Source organism: Acipenser ruthenus, chromosome 16 (assembly GCF_902713425.1).
Source record: "Acipenser ruthenus chromosome 16, fAciRut3.2 maternal haplotype, whole genome shotgun sequence".
Lineage (NCBI taxonomy): Eukaryota > Metazoa > Chordata > Actinopteri > Acipenseriformes > Acipenseridae > Acipenser > Acipenser ruthenus.
This window is the reverse complement of record NC_081204.1, coordinates 25,956,996-25,978,065: the sequence shown is the minus strand read 5'-3', so window position 1 is coordinate 25,978,065 and position 21,070 is coordinate 25,956,996. Positions and strand designations below refer to the sequence as shown.

The following is a 21,070-nucleotide window of genomic DNA, read 5'->3' as shown; positions in this document are numbered from 1 at the left end:
ATACAAAAGATGTCGATGTGATAGTTCTGTTGGAGACATGGTGCCGTGCAGACGCGCTCACACACTGCCCCTCAGGCTACAGGGAGGCGATAGTGCCCTCTATTAAACTGAGCACAGTCCGGCGCGGCAGGGACTCAGGGGGGATTATAGTGTGGTACAGAGAGGAGCTGGCCAGCTACATCAGCCCAGTCAAACAGGGCCAAACACACACATGGCTCAAAATTAACAAGGGAATAGCCCAATGTCAAAATGACATATACCTGTGTGCAGCATACACCCCCCCTTCTGAATCCCCCTATTACAACGAAGAGTATTTTAACACCCTCCACACAGAGATCGGCCATTTCCAGGCCCAGGGGAATGTGCTGCTCTGTGGGGATTTCAATGCCAGGACAGGCTCAGAGCCTGACTGTATTAACACCCAGGGAAACAGCCATGTATTTGGACAGACCCCTCTGTACCTCACACCCACCACAATCCAGAGAAACAACCCTGACCGTGCCGTGAACAAAAATGGGAGAGAATTAGTGCATCTCTGTCAAGCCCTAGGTCTGTACATCGTTAATGGCAGGATCAGAGGGGACTCTTTAGGGAGGTTCACGTATTGCTCAGCTCTTGGGACTAGTGTAGTCGACTATGCCATCACTGACATGGACCCCTCCTTTCTAAGTGCATTCACTGTCAGGCAACAAACCCCTCTATCGGACCACAATCAAATCACTGTGTTCCTGAAAAGAGGAAGTCAGGCAAGCAACACACAAACACAGCCCAGTAAGCTGTACAATCTGAATCAAACATACAGATGGGCTCCAAACAGCACTGAGGAATATATCAAAGCAATCAGTTCCACTGAAATAACTAACACCATTAACACTTTCCTCAACACTCTGTACCAACCTAATATGACAGGACTAAATCTGTCTGTTAATGACATCAATCAGATATTTGAAAAAGCAGCCATAATGGCAAATATTAAAAAGACCAAAAAGAAGATCAATCAGAAACAAAAACACACACAGTCATGGTTTGATGATGAATGTAAATCAATACGAACAAATCTAAGAAAATTATCTAATCAAAAACACCATCAACCACAAGACACAGACTTACGTCTGAGGTACTGTGAGACTCTAAAACACTACAAACACACCCTCAAACAGAAAAAACAAAAACACACAAACAAAACCCTCACAGACATTGAAAAATCTGTTGACCAAAATCAGTTCTGGGAAATGTGGAACAATTTAAACCCAACAAAACAACAAGAATTGACGATACAAAATGGAACAGTTTGGAAAAATTATTTTGAAAACCTTTATAAAGATATTCAACAAAAAGATCTAACAGATAAACAAAATGAAACTAGAGAAAAACTGAAATTACTTGAACAATCAATTAAAGATAACCAAAACACAATTGATGTTCCAATCACCCTACAGGAATTAACTAAGAAGCTGCAGGCACTGAAAACCAGGAAAGCCTGCGGCCCTGACAGCATCAGCACTGAGATGCTCAAACACAGCAGCCCTAAATTACAGGAGGCAATGCTTAAATTGTTCAACATGGTACTAAGTACTGGTTACTTCCCTGACATCTGGAACCAAGGGCTTATATCCCCAATTCACAAGAGTGGAGACAAATTCGACCCCAACAACTACCGGGGCATCTGTGTGAGCAGTAATCTGGGGAAGGTGTTCTGCAGTATCATCAACGCCCGGATACTGGCCTTCCTTACCGAACACAATGTCCTGAGTAAGAGTCAAATTGGATTCCTACCAAATCACCGCACAACAGATCATATTTACACCCTACACACCCTAATAAACAAACACGTACACCAAAAAAATAAAGGCAAAATTTTCGCCTGCTTCATTGACTTTAAAAAAGCATTTGATTCTATTTGGCATGAAGGTTTATATTACAGAATTCTTCAAAGTGGTGTAGGGGGTAAAATCTATGATATAATAAAATCAATGTACACAGAAAACAAATGTGCAGTCAAAATTGGCAACAAAAGAACTGATTTCTTCACTCAGGGGCGGGGGGTGAGGCAGGGCTGCAGTCTGAGTCCAACACTGTTCAATATTTATATTAACGAGTTGGCTACGATGTTGGAGCAGTCTGCAGACCCCGGCCTTACTCTACACAACACCGAAGTCAAGTTCCTGCTCTATGCAGATGACCTGGTCCTGCTGTCGCCCACAGAGCAGGGGCTGCAGCGGAGCCTGGCACTGCTGGAGCAGTACTGTCAGACCTGGGCCCTGGCAGTAAACTTTAAAAAGACCAAAATAATGATTTTTCAAAAAAAGGCCACAACTCAGGGAAACAGATACCACTTCACCCTAAACAACACTACACTAGAACACACCTCAGACTACACGTACCTGGGCCTGACTATCAGTGCGTCAGGGAGCTTTAACCTAGCAGTGAATGCACTAAAGGAAAAAGCCAGAAGAGCTTTCTATGCCATCAAAAGAAGATTCTATAAAATCAATATTCCTATCAAAATATGGCTAAAATTAATTGACAGTGTCATCCAGCCCATTGCGCTGTATGGAAGTGAGGTATGGGGTCCACTCAGTCAACAAGACTACACTAAATGGGACAAACACCCAATCGAAACCCTGCATGCTGAACTCTACAAAAACATCCTACAGGTGCAAAGAAAAACACCAAATCATGCATGCAGGGCAGAATTAGGCCGTTACCCAACACTCATAAATATAAAGAAAAGAGCACTAAAGTTTTGGATGCACCTAAAGAAAAGTGAATCAGACTCCCTCCAGTATGAGGCCATGCAAACCCAAGAGCTCAGCCCTGAAAAGAGTCCTCTAAGCCAGCTGGCCCTGAAGCTCACTGCACTGAACCCAACTAATAATACTAAAACAAACCAGCTTCAGGGCAGCACTGCTTACCAGCCCCCAATCAGAGTCAACCAAATTATAAAACTAACCAAAAACTGCTATCTGAAACATTGGGACACAGAAACAAAATCTCAAAATAAACTGGATTGTTATCGGGCCCTAAAAAGAGATTACACTCTGGCAGAGTATCTCTCTACTGTCAGAGATACAAAGCAGAGGCAGATCCTGACCAAGTACAGGCTCAGTGACCACAGCCTGGCCATTGAAAAAGGCCGTCACCGGCAGACCTGGCTTCCTAAAGAAGAAAGGCTCTGTGGTCACTGTGAGACAGGAGAGGTTGAGACAGAGATGCACTTCCTTCTTCAATGTAAGAAATACTCGGAAAATGCAAATTCCCTCCCAAACTTCCCAAACATGACCAACCCTGAAAAAGTCCCAATCCTCCTGGGAGAGGAGAGAAGCACAGCCCAACTAGCAGCCCAGTATGTGTCTGCATGTCACAGATTGAGGGACACACAATGAGAGCTCTGCACAGAGACACACACACACTTATGTATATACAGTATGTATGTTGTTGTGTATGTAGGCATGTATGTATTAGGTAAATGCTTATTGTCCTGATACATGTTTATTGTTAGTAGTGATATGTGTTTTTTTTTTTTTTTTTTACTGTACTTTATAAATCAGTTTGTTTATATATATGTATTCATGATGCATTGTATATATACATGTCTGTATTGTATAATTGCTTTGGCAACACCTGCTATTGTAAGTCATGCCAATAAAGCACCATTGAATTGAATTGAAAAAAAATTGAGAGAGAGAGAGAGAGAGAGAGGAGAGAGAGAGAGAGAAAGAGAGAGAGAGAGATGCTCAGTACGCATCAATGATATGCTCATTCTTCTAGGAGCCAACTAATTTCAAAACAGAAATGTCAGCTATTTACTGCATGTCACTGTTTGTGGTCTGAGGGACACAGACGGTATGAAACAATGTATCAGTTTGTCTTGAGGCTATGTTGTAAAGGGGAAAGGAGAAAACCAGTTTCGGCAAAAAAAAACAACATCAATAAATAAAGGATAACCGGTCTGATGGGACAGCAAGTTCTTTGAGTTAAGTGGAGCTGAACTTTCAGCTACAATTGTTCAAATTTTTGCTTTGGTTGTTCATGAACTGCTTGTTTTGTAGCACTTGTAGCGAAAAAGCAGACAAGGTAAAATAACCTACCTTGGGAGGGTTAGAGCAGCCTGTTAAGCATGTAGCAAGCCAATCCACCCGATGACAAACTATAACAAGGTAAAACAAAAAGAAACTATGTCAAGCAGACAAAACGTTTTGACACACTTTTTGGGCAGAGGAACTGTGGTCTGACCCTTGTTTTGCAAAATTATTCACACTACCAAAATAAAGCACAATCATCACAAGTTGAAAAGGAGAATGCCAATGTGGCAAATCACAGGGTTTCAGCATACGTTGATCATGCATTATCTTTGTAGCTTGAACAGGTAGTTCAACCACATAGTACAGGGTCTCTTCGGAACTTCACTTTCAAATTCCATTTTACAAGGAGGGAGATCTTCTTAGTGTTATATGTATCCATGACAAACACTTGTTTTAAGATGGTAATTTTATTAGGCATTTGTTGTCACCATCAATCTTTTAGTTAACTCTGAACTTCACTAATATGGAGGACTGCGGTGTTAAATAAAATACTTGAAACTGTGGATATTTTAATTCTCCATCAAAAGAAAAAGGTCATGACGACAAGCTGATAATTAATCATGATGGGTTGCAAACCTGAAGGTGTTGAAAGGCTATGATAGGGAATTGAGTTAACTCAATGAAAGCGAAGTTGAATTAAGCCAAATTATGTTCTCTGAAGTACTGTACTGGCAATATCAGTTGTGTAAGCGGTTGGTGCTGTCCATTTGGTAAGCACTTTAGCTTAATGCAATGTTTGTTAGATTATACCGATTCTATGGCTGCTTCTCTCCATGGCTCACTGCATTCCTCGAAGCAAAACAATTTAGCGAGCAGGCTCTTGCGCTGCTAAACGAAAATGGTTCACAGGCCATTTCTATCAAAATAAAGGCTTGAGGCAACAGGATGATAGTGATATTAGGCTAACTCTATTAAGTTGGAAGAAAAGGGAAATCATTCTTTTTGGCATGCCTTACTTATTTTAACTCAAAAATAAAAATTTGACTATTCCAGTTTAACAGAACCAGTAAGAAATAATAAATATTCTCACAGGATCTTTTACATCAACTTCCAAGTTGTTTGAAGTTTTGTAACACCAAACTTAGCAATTGGGTAAATGCTCTGTAAATACAGTCCTGTGACATTTATTATCGCTGTATTATCATTTAGACTGGAATGCCTGTACATTTTAAAACTCCTAATCCGTCTGTGTAAAACACAGATCCAGAGACAGGAGTAGTGCTTTGTAATTATGTAAATCCAGGCTTGGTCCCCATTTATTTACAAATTAAAGGTTGAGTTTAGATTCAATTTTTAAATTTTTCTATTGTGGCGCCCAAAAATAGAAAAAAAACCAAAAAACACATGGTTTATCTAGGAAAATGTATACAGACAGACCGACACACACAAGAATGCAGCTTTACATAACTCAACTGTCTGCTACCAGGGATAGTTCATTACAATGTGACCTAAACTATTTTACATCATTAAAAGCACCTCGTTCTCTTTTACTGTATGGGGAAAAACAAAACTCCATCAAACTTTATGAAGGTTGAAATTTTTGGTCTAAATTGCTTTCAGCTTGCATACTAAACTTAATGAGTTTCGCTGAAAGGCTGATTGTTAAAACACAGCAGGGACGAACAAAAAGAAGCGCATGCTTTACTGTACGCTTCTCATCATTAATGTTTATGTTGCATTCTGCAGCTCACTGCAGTGGTTGACTATCCAATTTCCTTACACAGTTAAATGTCTGTAAAATGCAATGAAGCTTTGACATTCTGAGGAAAACGCTACCCTATTTAAGCTCAATAAAATGATCTGATTATCTGCCAGCAAACAGCAAAACCCTTTAATATCTTCAAAGGGAATGAGCACAAATGGTAAAAGATAAGCAGTTTACCTTTGCAGGAGTTCACCAAAAACATGGCAAAATAATTAGAACACACAGAAGTGTTGATGCAATAAATAATAAAAAATATATTTCTGCAGGTACTGCATGAAGTGCAATATTGTTCATTCATAACACTATTTTCAATCTTCAGTCTTCTACACTAAACATGTACAACACCTTGTAATAATTAGAAAAAACATTTGAAAGCTATAAATATTCACATTGTCTGGTATGCTATATGTTGCTACGTTATGTCAGAATATTTCAATACTGTATAGCAACTTATTTACATGTCATACTACAAATCGTATGCTCTTCTTTCTCAAACCGACATTAAACAAAATCCATACATCTCACCCGTTGGGTACTACCATTCACTATATACATTTTCAGCGTGCGGTTTTGAATGAAACACACGACATTGGGTAGTACATGAGGTAAAAGAAAGTGAAATTGCTTTGTCTGCGAGGTAACTTGTTACAGATGCATGTTCTAACTCAGCAGTGTCATTGGAGTCTACATATCTTATTGGCTGCAAAGCATGCCAGTCATTAGGGGAAGAAGCTTATTGGACACTCGCAGGAAATAAGGGGTGGGGACAATTTTACTCCACAGGTGAAATGACCAAGAAAGTACAAGGCCTGCAAGCACATTTCTTCACCAAGTGCAGTACCAGATGTCATGTTATAAAATGAAAACACAGTTTTGCTAAAACAAAGGATTCTTTCAAAACTACCCTTTTAAAATCTATATAGTGAATGAGTCAGCATGGCATAAAAAACAGAATTATTTTGTTAGCTGCAATACCTTTAAGTGGAAATCTATTGACTGATATGTGATCGATATTAACACACAGTCTGACTATAACTAAAGTGATATCATCAGGAGCTTATGACTTCCATAAACCATGTCAATGTGGTGAAGTGGAAGGTGACATTAACTAGAGTGATATTACTTATTCTATTGTTTGTTAAATATAGTAAAGGGGATACAGATCAATTTCTCAATACGACAGGGCTGTTTATAAGTCACTTGTCTTTACCGTTTTTTGGGACACAAGAACGTGCCGCAGACAATTGGTAGACAACAGCAGAAGCCCATGGGGAAGAGAATGTTAGGGGGCTGTTGTTTCCTAGTCTCACTGGTCTATGGAGTTGTGTCCATGGCACAACAATCATATTAGCATTCCAGACTTTTAAATAACTCTAAAGTGTATTTATTTGAAAAGAGTTACAAACAAAATTCATAAATATATCAGTGGGTCTGCAACACTAACAGCTGTGGCAATTTATGTAGTTCTTCAGTGAAATAGTTCTCAAAAAAAAAAAAAAAAAAAAAAAAAGATTAAAAGCAAATATAATATTTGATATTTCAGCCCCCCCAATAGATTATCTAAATGTTCTGGTATTCAGAAAAACAAAAGATTGCGTATTATCTGCAAAACCTGTAGGAAAACAAACTGTACTTTATGCTATGTTTAGTTTGAAATATATAGATAATGTATTTATCTCTCCTCCTTAGAGATAACAGTATGAGAGCGGCCCCCCTCCAACAGAATGAGCAATGATTTACAACCACATAACTGAGCTGTATGTGTGGGCCGCTTCAATTGTAGTCATCTCAGACACACGCTGGTTGATAAGGAAGTTGCAATTACTTTTCTTATGAGTTGATATATTGGGATCAGCGGTTATATAGTCTGCTTAAATTGATATTGCATTGGCACATTCTCACATGATTTTGCTGGAATGGGGAAGCAGAGGCAGTGTCTTGACTATTTAGGACCACGAATGCCTGATAGAAACAAATACAAAATATCACTGATTTAGTATTACAATTTCAGTTTATTATCCTGAAATTCTAGAAGAACTGTTAACAAACCAGAGTTATCAGCAATGCCAACACAGAGGACAGACCAAAAAATAAATACTACTGTATTCGCTTGAGCGCTTATCTTCTCAGTCTTCTCCTTACCTGGATGATTTATTTAGATAAGCGCATCTATGTCTATGAAATCATCAACCGGAACACTATTTGTCAAATGATTCACTCAAATCTTTTACTGTGGTTGCATTCTGCTCTCCAAATTGTAATTCCTAAAAGTTAAATGCTTTGTCCAGTGGCCTCACCAGACAGGTTTCCCCATTTTATCTCATTGCCATCAAGTGCTGTGAATGTTTCATTTTAAAACAGGCAGAAATACAGATTTAAAATACTGCAACTGACTTACCAGAAATGGGAGTCAACTATCTGCTATCAAGACTATTTATTTCCTCAACTAATGCACCTTGTCAATGCATTTCAGCGATTTATTTTATTTTTTACGTAGGGCCAAATAAATAAATAAATAAATAAAACATATTGACATGTATTGTATTAGAATCCTTTTACTGAACATTTAATAACACAATCGCTGGGTTTCTGGTTGACTTTACAACCTCCTATAGGACTGCTCTCATGGGACAGGAAGTATCCTCTTGATTCTCTACATTTGTGACCTGTCATGAGCAGCTACTACACTAAAAACCATACAAGAGGCCTGCAAAAGATTCGGTTGGTCCTTTATTCATTTCACCTGGCTGTAAAATCAGGGAAAGGAGGGTATTAACTATTTAGTTTGCTATTTGTGAAGACAGCAATGGGATTGGTTGGTTGTTGGTGTACAACCAACAATGCATAACCAACAACTGGTGAAAATTGTGTTCAAGTCACGCACAGTATGCAAGACACCCAGTCATTTTAATTCCAGCTAAAGGATGCTGCGTGTCTTACGGTTGTCAGTAGTTGAGTTAATATCTGGTTGTGCGTGACCATTTTAATATCCTGTGTTCCCGGGTTGTGAGCTGTCAGTCTAAATCATTTACTCATACCTAACACCATCACAGCAAAGCCTCTGTCCCTGTATCCCCTTCAGTTTCTATACAGATAGGACAACAGCCTTTAGAATAACAAACAGCCAGCTCATATACACTACCATGATTAAAATTCAGTACGTCCCTTAACCTTCAATGAAACGCAACTTAATTGTATGTATGTACCTCCATTTAAATAGTTCAGATTTAACTGGGAGAAGAAACTGCAACAAATTAAAAAAATCAAAAAAACAAAACATATTCAGAACATGATGCTGAAGAAAAGAACAGGTCCAAAACAAGCTGTCTGAGTATCAATACTCCACATAGTCTGAGTATCAATACTCCATATACAGTATGTGTCGGAAAGAGTATGTAGCACTTTGCATTGAAAGCAACAGTGTTTGGAAGATTTAAACCAAATCCACCACATAACTCAATTGCAGGGTCTCTGCCATATTTATATTCAAATTATTTGTTTCTAGTTTCATCTCACTGTTGCCAACTGGATTCAAAATAATAATATAATAGTATTAAATGATTTAGCCCTTCCCTGCTGCCATAGACATAGTGCCAGAACTAGGTGCTTGACTACTTATTGCAAGTTCGCAGAACAAGGGGATGGAAAAGAGTGTCATACCCAATTTAAACTGTATCTCTCCATAGCTGCTAAATTCTTTTGAACTGATACATACTCAAGCCAGGAGTATAAACTGCTAAATATTCTTCACATAGTTACCAAATGTGTTCTGTATATATGCGATGGAAACCTACTGCAGAAACGAAAACAATCCAAAAGCAGCAGAAATATATATATATATATACATACATACATACATACACAGTATATAATGGTGTACAGTATTTGTTCTTCCTAGTCATTGTGCATTGGTACATTGGACTCAGGGATACAAAGATATTTCGAGCAACGGGTTTGGGTGTTGTAAAATGGGCACAGCCAGTCGTTTTTCATCTGTCACAACAATTGGAGTGTGCATTACCAATTTATCTCTTGATCAGTGTTTACAGAAAAGAAGGAAACAGAATCTGTGATAATTGCATGCATGGCTACAACAGCCATCAGACAGGTTGCCAGCTCATTTGAAAATAATAATATCTTTATTTTTTTATAGAGCACCTTTCATAGTAGACTACCATCACACGGTGCTTTACAGAGGTAGGCTGTGAACTGTGCATTATATGCAGAGTCACTTACAACAGGACATTGATTTAACATCTCATCTGCAGGATGGAGCACAAGGAGGTTAAGTGACTTGCTCAGGGTCACACAGTGAGTCAGTCAGTGGCAGAGGTGGGATTTGAACCGATGACCTTCTGGTTCTAGACCACACTGCCTCACGATGTTATGTTGTTTGATGTTATAATGTAGGACACAAACTGAGAATGAGCAATGTTGTCTAAAAACGTTGAGACTGTGACCGATGTTGTGTGTCATGACTAGCACTGCTTGTTAACATCAGATCCTAGATATATCAAAGAAATGCAACATAGCTTTTAAAAAAAAAACATGAATCTAGCTGAATGAAGCAGGTTACGAAGATAATGTGCTTCTCTAAACAAACAATCGTTTCAAGTCTCATGCGACTGACCCTGGAACAATACTAACTATAAATTAAAGATAACATCCATGTGTTAGCTGATATTAGACCGGAATGTCATCATGCCACTATCTGCTAGAAATGCTTGGGAGGCAGCATAATGGGCTTATTGGTTTCATCCACAAATAGTCATGTAAATCCTTATAGAATAACATCATTGTTACGTTCCTTTTACATTTTTGGTTAGAACTTAATGCTCATGAAGTGTGCAAAAGCAAAAAGGCATTTCTAAGTGACTGCTAAATATTTAGCACAGAGAAGTCTTTTAACCCATTTGTTCTGTTTATCTGACATGCACTTTTATCCTATTCACATTACTTAAATTACACATGATCAACATGCTTTGAAACCACATAATAGCAATGCACTTGATTCACAATTACATTTTCAAAGGGTGAAGGCCACATGTTATTTAGGTATGTAAATAGTGTGTTTGTCTTGCTTTAGAGCCACATGCACAGTTCAAACCCTTACAACTACGGAGACACTACAGCGTCCTTGTTTCGTTAACAGTGTCACAGATTTGTGAGTCATAGTTTAGAAGGGAAATAGAATGATGTAACTTAAAAGAGTAATAAGGTCTGTAATGTTCTCCCATTAACTACTGGTGTTTATAATATTCATTGGATTTATTGCAATTACATTTCATTCAAAAGAGCAAGGTAAGCCTGTGCTCCACTTTTTCTGAGTGGAATAATAATAAAAAAAAAAAAAATACAAAAACTGCAGAAGCCCTAAAAAAAAGCCCTCATGCTGGTGTGCTTATTTAATTAAATAATTAAATTATTGCCTGTTTAACAGATGGAATTACTGTGGATAGTTGTGAAACTTTAAAACACCAGTTATTTCAGATATTTGAGATACAGATGTTTCTACTCAAAGCACTATATAAAAAGTAGTCCCATTCCAAACAAATTCAAGACCAGCAACTTGAACAGCTGTATTTAATTCAAATTTTATACAATTCATATAACTCATTGGTCACTGCAACAAGCATACACAGGTAAAGTCAAAAAGTATTCTGACCACAAACATGGAAAAACAACTTTGAAAAAAAAAAAAAAAGAAAGAAAGAAAAAACGTATTCTGCCAATTGCAGCACCATAGCCAAAGTGTTCAGGTCATGGAAAACATTACGTTTTCCAACTGTTAGATAAGCTAAAACTGTTTACTTTCCAAAAACACCTGCCAATACAAATCTTTCTATAAAAGGCACTAAAAACAGCACTGAACAGTGAGCATGGAGGAGGAAATCACACATGAGCAGACAGGATGCCGAACTGAAACACCTTCTGTTTATTAGGGAAAAACAAGGTATTAAACGGCTAGCAAAACTTTAATAGAACATAACTTTTTGTTAATTAAAAAAAATAAATAAATAATAAATTAAACAGGTACTGCACAAAAAACATTTTCTTGCTTGCTTGCTTTCAGGATCTGGGTTTTCTTTTCCTGCAGTATGAAGTTTGGCACTAATCTCTGTGTATCCTTTGCTCCTTTGCATATGGACTCATTGGGTCAGTGACTACATTCAAGATTTGGAGAGACCCAGTTCTACCAGCCTGCAAACTCAAGTAGACAGTTATTTCAGCTATTACTTTCATCTGTGTATTTGTGACTATTGTTGAAGTTTTACCTGAGACACCCAACACCTGGCAGATTGAGGTGTCTTACTAGCTTTGGAGAGCGGGAATGTTTGGTTAAGTCCATTTAGCAAAAATATGGCAAGTGATTTGTTTCATTCATTCATCACCATGCTTTTACACATATTCTGATCCAGCTCATTACATTTCGAGCCGTTAAACCTACTTGAACTAATACTGACTGAATGATTAAAAACTCTTGCTGTTTAAAAAAAAAAAAAAAAAAAGTAGAGGATTTGAAAGTGGACTGGGCATAAAATTGAGTAGACAAAATTCCGTATGACTTCCAAATTGCCTTATCGTTCAATTTAATGGTATTGTATGGTATCCAGTTTCTAAATGTAATAATGCATGAAAGCGTAAACCAGTCTTGCAATGCTTTTATCTTGTTGGCATGTTGTTTCATGCACTGTAATAAGTGTGCAATCTAACCCCTAATTCAATTAATCTGCTAAGAAATAAATAATAACAATAATAATAATAATAATAATAATAATAATAATAATAATATGTGAGGTCATATTTTCAGTGATTTCAGAATTTAGACCACATTGTCATACTGTAACTTTGTCATTGGTGTATCCCTATTTTGGGGGTTGGAACAGTATCTGATGATCAGAACATTATCATGTTATTGACAGTCCTCAGAAATTAAACAGAATCAGCTCCACTGCTACTGAGATGTTCTGTTCCTCTCTATCTCAAGGACTCTTATGAAAAAGCAGGCAGTGAAAAAAGATACATTCAGAACTTAATAGGTGTTACCCTCCAAAACTTCTAAATGTATTGTTGAGAGAAATATCACACAAGGAGCTTTTTCTCACAATACTGGTATTTCAAGAATGTAAACTTTGTTAACTGGTGTACAGTAGTCATGGGAAGTTGCTTTGTCAATATCTATACAGTTAAAAAAAAAAACCTGCATATATTTTTTAAAGCAGCCGAGATCTAATCTGGTTGTAGTTTATAACCGAGTTCCAGTTTGACTTGCTATAAATTTAGAATACTCAGCTATAAAACACTGGAATATCATGCTACAGGAAATTGCAACTGCTGGCCGTTTCCCAGCTTTAAAAGACGCTTTTCAATGTTTTTTCAGGGAAGGATCCGCTTCCCGATTCAGATAATGCAACCTTAACCTCATGCAACCTATTGAAATATTTTGTCAGCACTTTGACAGGATATTTTCAGGGTGTGTTTAAAAAAAAAAAAAGGGGGAATATTTGTGCCTAACCGTTCACTAGATGCTATCGCTGGTTATCAAGAGCATCCGCAGACTACGCTTAAACCACAGTAAACTACAGCACCTCTTCTCTTTCCTGAATTTTACTGTTGTGATCATATCATTCTAAACACTGGCTGCTGATTAGATATACTAGACATTCTGGAACAAAGGAAATGGGTCTCACAAAACGTAATGGTTTAAAACTACACTCTCTCTCAATTGTGTTCATTTTTACATAATAAGTCTTTTGCTGCTTGCTCACTTCGTTTTGTACAAAGTTAACCCCTCGAGTACAAGCAGTATATGTGCATTTTATTTTTAGGTTCTGGCAAAGAATCTATTTACAACTATACATATTTATACTAAAATCTATTTGGTATACATTTGCAGTGGTTAATCTATTCAATAATAAAAAAAATATATAAAAAAAAACAGTTTCTCTTCAACTGTTTTATAGAATAGTTCAAATACAAAATCTCATATAAAATTGTCACCCTTGCCAACTGCAATTTATATATAAAGAACTAAATGCTTTCTTATTGTGCTTAAGATGACACAGCAATGAGTTTCTCTCTGTTCAGAAAATAACCCCCAGAGCACACATGGGGGATAAGGGCGGTGTGACAGACACGGAACCTGAAACTCCTCTGCTAGTTCCCAGAAAATCAGCCGACAGGGTTTTGCCTCAAGCCATCATGATACATAGCTTGAACACCCTGAGCTACCCATGTCCTTTCATCTGCACTCGCTTTCAGATTGTATTGACTTTGAAGTCTTGTATAATATGATTCTTGCTATATACAGAAGTTAATGCTTCAACCCAAAACAAAGATAATAAGAGAGGTCTGTAAATTATGAACCCTGAAGTGAATTTCATATCACAGACTTTAAACCATCTAACAAGAATGGATTGCTTCCAAACAATCTTATTGAAACAGAACATTTTGCATTGCAATCTGCGGAATTCAGATGGACAAAATAAACTGCATTTTTCAGGAGATGTTTCCTTTGCATGAGTTCTTGTTTTTAGTTCCTACAAACCTCTAAAGCTGTCCAAAATGACTTGTGTTTTATGGTTGAATACCATGGATCTGACTTGATGCACCACTGTATTGCTGATCATAGTATAGGTGCTGGCTTGTGCAGATCGTATTAGGCAGTTTCTTAGAGTATTTACAACATACAACAGCAAAACTAGGTTAACTGCATGCACTGAAAACAAAAACAACTAAACAAACTTTAACCTATTCTCTTATGTAATTTGCATCTTATCATATCAACCTTTTTAATTATTTAGAATTTCCCCATTACCTCAAAGAACACTCTAAGCAATATTAAATTGTACTGCACAAATGGTCCATTTATTTCAGTGCATTTCAGTAATGCAAATAGAACTCCCACTGCATTATGGTTTAAGCCAGTTCAAGTTAATTATGAGATTATATATACAGTAGCCACTTACGCTCACAGTAAAACCTATGCAATGGATGTCTTGGTTCCAACCCTGTAAAACCGTGGCTGAACCTTTTTCAAAGGTTGGTTATACATCAACCAATGTTCCACCATGAGATTATAATGTTCCCTTTTTTACATAACACTAAACTGCAGCAGCAATTACTTTCAGATGACATAAAGTGAAGAATTTAAGCCTGTGCCCAGGCTTAACTCCAACTGCATGGCAAATTCCTGCCCTGGCTACATCAGGAGTTTCATTAAGGAATATATGAGGCCATAAGGCATCATTATGCAAACTGTCAATAAAAGTGAGGGGAAACAAAACAAAACCTTTGTTTAAACAGCCAAACTGAATACAAAATGTCTGCAACTTGTTCTGTCATGAAATAGTGTGTTCCACATTTTTTATAAGTTATTGCAGTCTGTAACGGAGGTACGCCCGTCCCTTATCTATATTAACATTTATGGTATTATTAAACTTAAATGTACTGTATTGTGTTGTGTTCAACAATGTTTTGTTATTGTTTGGCAGCGTAGATGGGGTTAAATCCCCATCTCTCTAAACTCGTGGAATGTGGCCATCTCCAAATTGATTAAGTGATTACTAATTTGGAGATGGCCACGTGGATAAAAGCACATCAGCCACTCAAAGTTGGAGAGGGTTATGAGGAGTGAGACAGCGCTATAACGACGGTAAACAATTGTTACTCGTGCTGGGGATAGACCAGCACGATACTTGTTTTGGACATATGTATTTGTTTTGGCCATCGTGCCTTTTGTTTTGTTTAAAGTGTTTTTGTTTCTGTTGGTTACATTTATTTAATAAGCCTGCACCCCGCAGTACAGTGCCTGTCTATACCTCCTGGTCTGTGACGTCACCAGCCAGCCATTCATGACACAGTCCCACGGTGTTTCTTGGCTAAAGTCCATGGTTTTGGTTTCTTCTTAAATGTCCAAGAGAAGAAGTAGTTGTAGAGGCTTTAAATCAATAGTCTCATTTGATATTCTGATACACAAAGATTGTGTACAGTAGTACTGGCAGGGAGGTTCAATAAGGCCTCTCCAATTAATCAAGATGGGTGAAAGGAATAAACCCAACGCCCCCCTGCCTGCTCAACGCTAAACACTCTGGGAAGCAGACTGGTGGGATCAGAGCGAGAGCGAGAGCGAGAGATAGAGAGAGCGAGATCACTGCTGTTTATAAAGTAAACATCACAAAGCTGAATTTAATTTTTGTAAAATTTAGGTCAAATGGCTCTTTATTGTAAATAGGATATAAATAAATCACAGTAAATGTTTGCATGGTTATGATGCGTTTGGTTGTATTGTAATGATCCCTGCAATTTCAAACCCTGTTTTTCATTATGTGACATGGAGTTTCACTAAAGGTGCATTATATACTTATGTTGTATTATATTGTATTGTGCTTTCAATCTAAATACAAATGTAAAGTGTCAGAAAACCAATGTATTCTTACAGCTAGTGGCTTTGCTGAAGTTAGGATGGCATGTAATAAAAAACAAACGTTAATATTATTTTACTTGGCTGTAATAAAGTTACAAACCATTAGAGATGTGTGGAGTTTTTTTGCTGTCTTAAATAAAGATTTGTAGAGCTGAACTTTTAAATTAAAATCACAAGGCAACTTATAATTTTGTCACGACACATACTGTATCTTTATTGCCCATCTTTATTGAATTATATATTTCTTTCATATCTACCCATCAACTTTATAGGTTTATTAAAGTTTCTCAGATGTGTACACGACCGTTTATGGAAAAAAAGAAAAAAGAAAAAAGAAAAAAGAAAAAAAAAAAAAAAAAAAACTCTTCATCCGATGCCCTGAAGTTCTCACTTGCTGAAGGCCTAAAAGATCCTCAACACATCAAGTCAAAGATTAAGCTCTTGTAATCTCCATCCAAATCAATATTTATAAAAGGAAACAGACCCCTCTGGTGTTCTACGGAGCAGGAATTGTGTTCTCCTTTGAGAGGAAATGGATGACCTATACAGTTTACAGTTGTGTCAGGCCTAATAAACAACCTACCTACAGTTTTAGAATCAGTGCCTTTTTACAGGTATGATTAATGAATGCTATTCCAAGTAGGTATGCTAGAACCTGGCTTATTGCATTCAAAAGTCCTGCATTGGAAAGCAGCAAGATTGCTTCTTCCTATTTAGATGGAATGTACAGTACAATGTTTCTTTCGTAGCACCAATCCTCTGTGAACTCAGTTAAAGCACTGACTGACTGTCTTGGTCACCAGTAGACAGTATGGACTGCCGATAATTCACTCTGGTTGAATTTCACAATTAAAGTTTGCAGAGAAAATCTCATTGCAAGCCATTGAAAAGTGTATTTGACTGTATGTAATACATGAATAGTTTAAGTAAAAAAAAAAAAAAACATGTCACTGGCAAAGAAAACAGAAATCAGATGTACTGGATTTAAAATATAAGCATCCTCAATACTGTAAATACATGAGATTTCTCATATAAAAAAATATCAACCTATATACACATAATTCAATGTGTGCAAAGAATATTTAATTTGCAAACAAAATGTCTTCCCTCAACTGTCGCTTGACACAAAAATGTGGGAGAAGAAGAAAACCATCCCTTTGTATTTTGATCAAAATTGTGTGTGAAGAGGAAATGTGACTTCTCTGCAGAGGTCCCAGTGGAAATAACAGGACAGCTTTTCCCTTAATATATGTCTAATGGGCGTATATACAGAAACAGTGCCATCTAGTGACCAGGAGGTAAACATAATCCTTCAACAGGGGACTGGAACAGCCTTTTGGAGGCAGAACGGCTCAAAGGCTTAGGATTAGTACCAGATATCAAATGTACAACAGTGAGTGGTGGCTTTAGAATACTTACTTGCATTTCCAATATTATCAATTGTCTGTCTTTCCCTTTGTTAAAGCTCTTTTGGTTTATTGGTTGTACGTTATACTTGGATTAAGCATACATTTCCAAAGACAATGGTATACAAGTTTATTTTGCTTCCAGGTACAAACTCACTTCCTGTGCTGTACAGCTATGGCCAAACGTTTTGCATCACCTAGAATTTTAGGATTGAGACATAATAAAAAAATAAATAAACTATATGAACATTTAAATCTTTAAAACAAATACAGAATGTTCTTGGTTGAAACAAACACCTGGACTGAATTTCAGGACATGAATGGAGAGCTACTTCACTAACCTTTAAAGTTGAGGCTGCAGTCTGCACTGCTTCCTGTGCCACAGCATTTTCATTTTCATTGTCATCACAGCTTTTTCAGCAGGACAGTTTACAAGACGGTGCAGTCTGAGGCATTAGTCAAACCGCTACCTTCATAAAAAGAGCCGTTTGACCTACATTTTTCATAAATTAAAACACAGCTCTGTGATGTTCACTTTATAAACAGCAGTGATTGCCTATTACCTCCACAGTATGGGCGGATGAACCTGCAAGGTCCCCCTTCAAATAATATTGAGAAATCATCGTGGGAGGGAGAAGGAAATTAAGCATTCCCTCCATGAAAGCAAATGTTCTGAATCAAGCAAGCTTGAATACCAGCTGCCGGTTTCACGGTTAAACTCAAGGACAGACAAGTCTCAGGTCATGGCCTTAATGTTGCGTTCGTGTTAGTTTAGTACCACCGACAGCCAAGACTTTCACAAGCAGGTATTAAGAATGAAGAGGACAAACAAAGCCATGGAGAATATGCATATACATAGGACTATAAATTGTGATTTTTTTTTTTTTTTTTTTTTTACAATGTGTTACACAATCACAGTGGGAATCAATACCAAAGTCAATGGGCCTTAGTTGTCCTGTTGCTGTTCATTTATTTCCCTTCACTTGTGTTAATTGGCCTTTAGCAAAACAGTCTCTCTGCTCACACACTGTTCAGTTATGAAGTGTCAAATCCATTCTAATACTAACAATGAAACATGTATTGTGACCTTGCAGAAAGGTTGTTGCCAGCTAAGTTATTTATTGGGAGATTTATCAAATTAGCTTGCTGGTGACAGAAAAAAATGTTAGGTTTTGGGTGACCCAACACCCTTGACAGTTGTAATGCAGGTGTTTTTCTTCTGAAATAAAATGTAGTAAATATAAAAACGAGTACTATTCTGACATTTGCATTTTGTTATGGTATCATTACTTTAAAACAAATGTTCAACATTGAGTAAAATGGCCTTATTCTGAAGAAACAACTTGAGTATTTAAATCCTTCAGCAGTTTATTGTTAATTTTGTAACATGAACATTTATCCCACTCTGAATAATGCATCCTTGCTTACAAACAGGACAAGTTGTATCTATGTAAGATCTTCCAACAAGATTTGACAGTTTTGTGATTCAAACTATAGCAACAATACTGTATATAAATTTAGCAGCTTGTTTGTCCCAGCATCACGTGACAGAACAGTTTAGTCATTGGAATTTCCTGATTTACGGACTCATTAAGGATAACAAAGACTATCCAACGTTCGATAGTTATTCTGCAAATGTTTTATTATATATATATATTATATATATATATATATATATATTATATATATATATATATATATATATATATATATATATATATATATATATATATATATTAATACGCAAAAAACCCAGATACATCATTTTCGTTGATTTTTTTTTTTTTTTAATTTGTATATTGTTTTCGTCCCTTTTCCTAATTCTGGTTCTAGTTTCATCAGACATTTCTGTTGTCATCTTCTTTCATCAAAAAAACACTGCTAGGTACTTAAAGAGCAATGTTAGATGGAAAGCTAGCCCATCGCCTCATCTGAGCAAAAGGTTTAGGAACATGTCATACCTGGATTCATCTTTTAGGAATATGATGGAACAGTGTAATTATGTTTTGCAGCTGTAAATTAAGCTCTTCTGTATACAGTAGCTAAGGTGACCAATGTACAAACTTTTGGAAAGTGCATTATTACCCACAGTTATACAGAAATGCAAGAGCCAGATACATCATTACTTCATTCACTGCCACTGTTTGGTCGACTTTCTGTACTTTGTTTATGGGATTCCACAAGCACCAGTTGTTTTTTTTGCTGTGAATTGTAATGGCAAAATAAGCCCTTAAAACAAACATAACCACGATCATGATGACGCTGGAGTCTCTTAAAAGGTTATTCTATGAAGCACAGACACTGGAGGTTTGGAATGAAGAGGCATTGCAATACACTGTGGCAGCGAGGCAGACATGCTAGGACACACTTTTTTTAAAACAATTTTTTACTTCAAATATTAATTTGCTGTCCGTTATTAAACTTAACATCAAGGTTTTAGATAAAATGCTTATTGTTGAATGAAGACAGAATCAGCCGTGGCGACAGAGTCAAGCAGACCATTTCCGTCAAGCATTATCAGCCATGATGTGCCCTCTCACTGAGCCCAATGGTGCAATTTTTTCTGTCTGATTGAGTGCCATAATAAGGTCTGAAATGAAGCACACTCAGCAGCCTCAAAAGCTAATGATAAATTCTGAGCCGATACGCAGGAATATAGTTAAGGTTTAGCTAACGAGGATGAAAGCTTCAAGAAGCAGAAATGAGAAAACTAAATTGGCTTTAGAATGCTGCTTTACTTTGCATTCTGGGATTGCTGATCAGTGGGCTAACCGAGGTAAAAAAAAAACTCCACAAAGCCCCTTTTGGTCAGACAGGTTCAAATTGGCATCCAATCCAAATTTACTGCCCTTTGAATATAAAATATAGTTAGAGGGGAGTGTAAATCTACAAGGGTGTACATTTCTAATAATAATAATAATAATAATAATAATAATAATAATAATAATAATAATACTTAAGTACTACATATTTTGGAGTACTCAAATGCTTTTTCAATGACAGGCAGAAGTACTCAAATAATTAATAAAAGGCCAGGCAAAACAAAAAATTTAAATAAAATGATGAATTGACCCTGGACCCTCTATGGTTACATATTCATTTGAAAAATACTTAACACTCCAGAATCAGGCTGAACTTGAAACCTGTATTTGGAGTACCAAATTAATTTGACTGGTACCTAAAAGGAAACTGCTTCAGATTATTTGATGAGATTCCAGCTCAGTTATTGCTAATTAAAATATCTTCTTTTATGACACCATCTACAAACCATAGTGTAAATAGTCAGAATAAAAAAAGGGAAGTGAGAGACTTTTGTAAATATAACCCATGACAAGGATGGCTAGATTCAGTATGTGTGGTTGCTTAGTTACAAGAAATATTGGCCCCTTTTCTTCAAAGACTACAGAAAGTCCATGAAGTAGATCGTGGAATATGTGTCACAGAAACA

The 21,070-nt window shown here is 36.9% G+C and overlaps 1 protein-coding gene across 4 annotated transcripts in view; it reads right to left on the bottom strand.

Moving 5' to 3' along the window:
- Nucleotides 1-21,070, bottom strand: part of LOC117412345 (probable E3 ubiquitin-protein ligase MID2) — a 132,818-nt gene that overhangs the window by 97,426 nt on the left and 14,322 nt on the right. Inside the window, exon 2 of one of the 4 annotated variants that reach the window (XM_058989146.1) lies at nucleotides 4,092-4,150. The exons of the other annotated variants lie outside the window; for them this stretch is intronic. The gene's annotated coding sequence lies outside the window, so the exon portion shown is untranslated. The remainder of the gene's footprint in view (nucleotides 1-4,091; nucleotides 4,151-21,070) is intronic. 4 annotated transcript variants of the gene reach the window in all.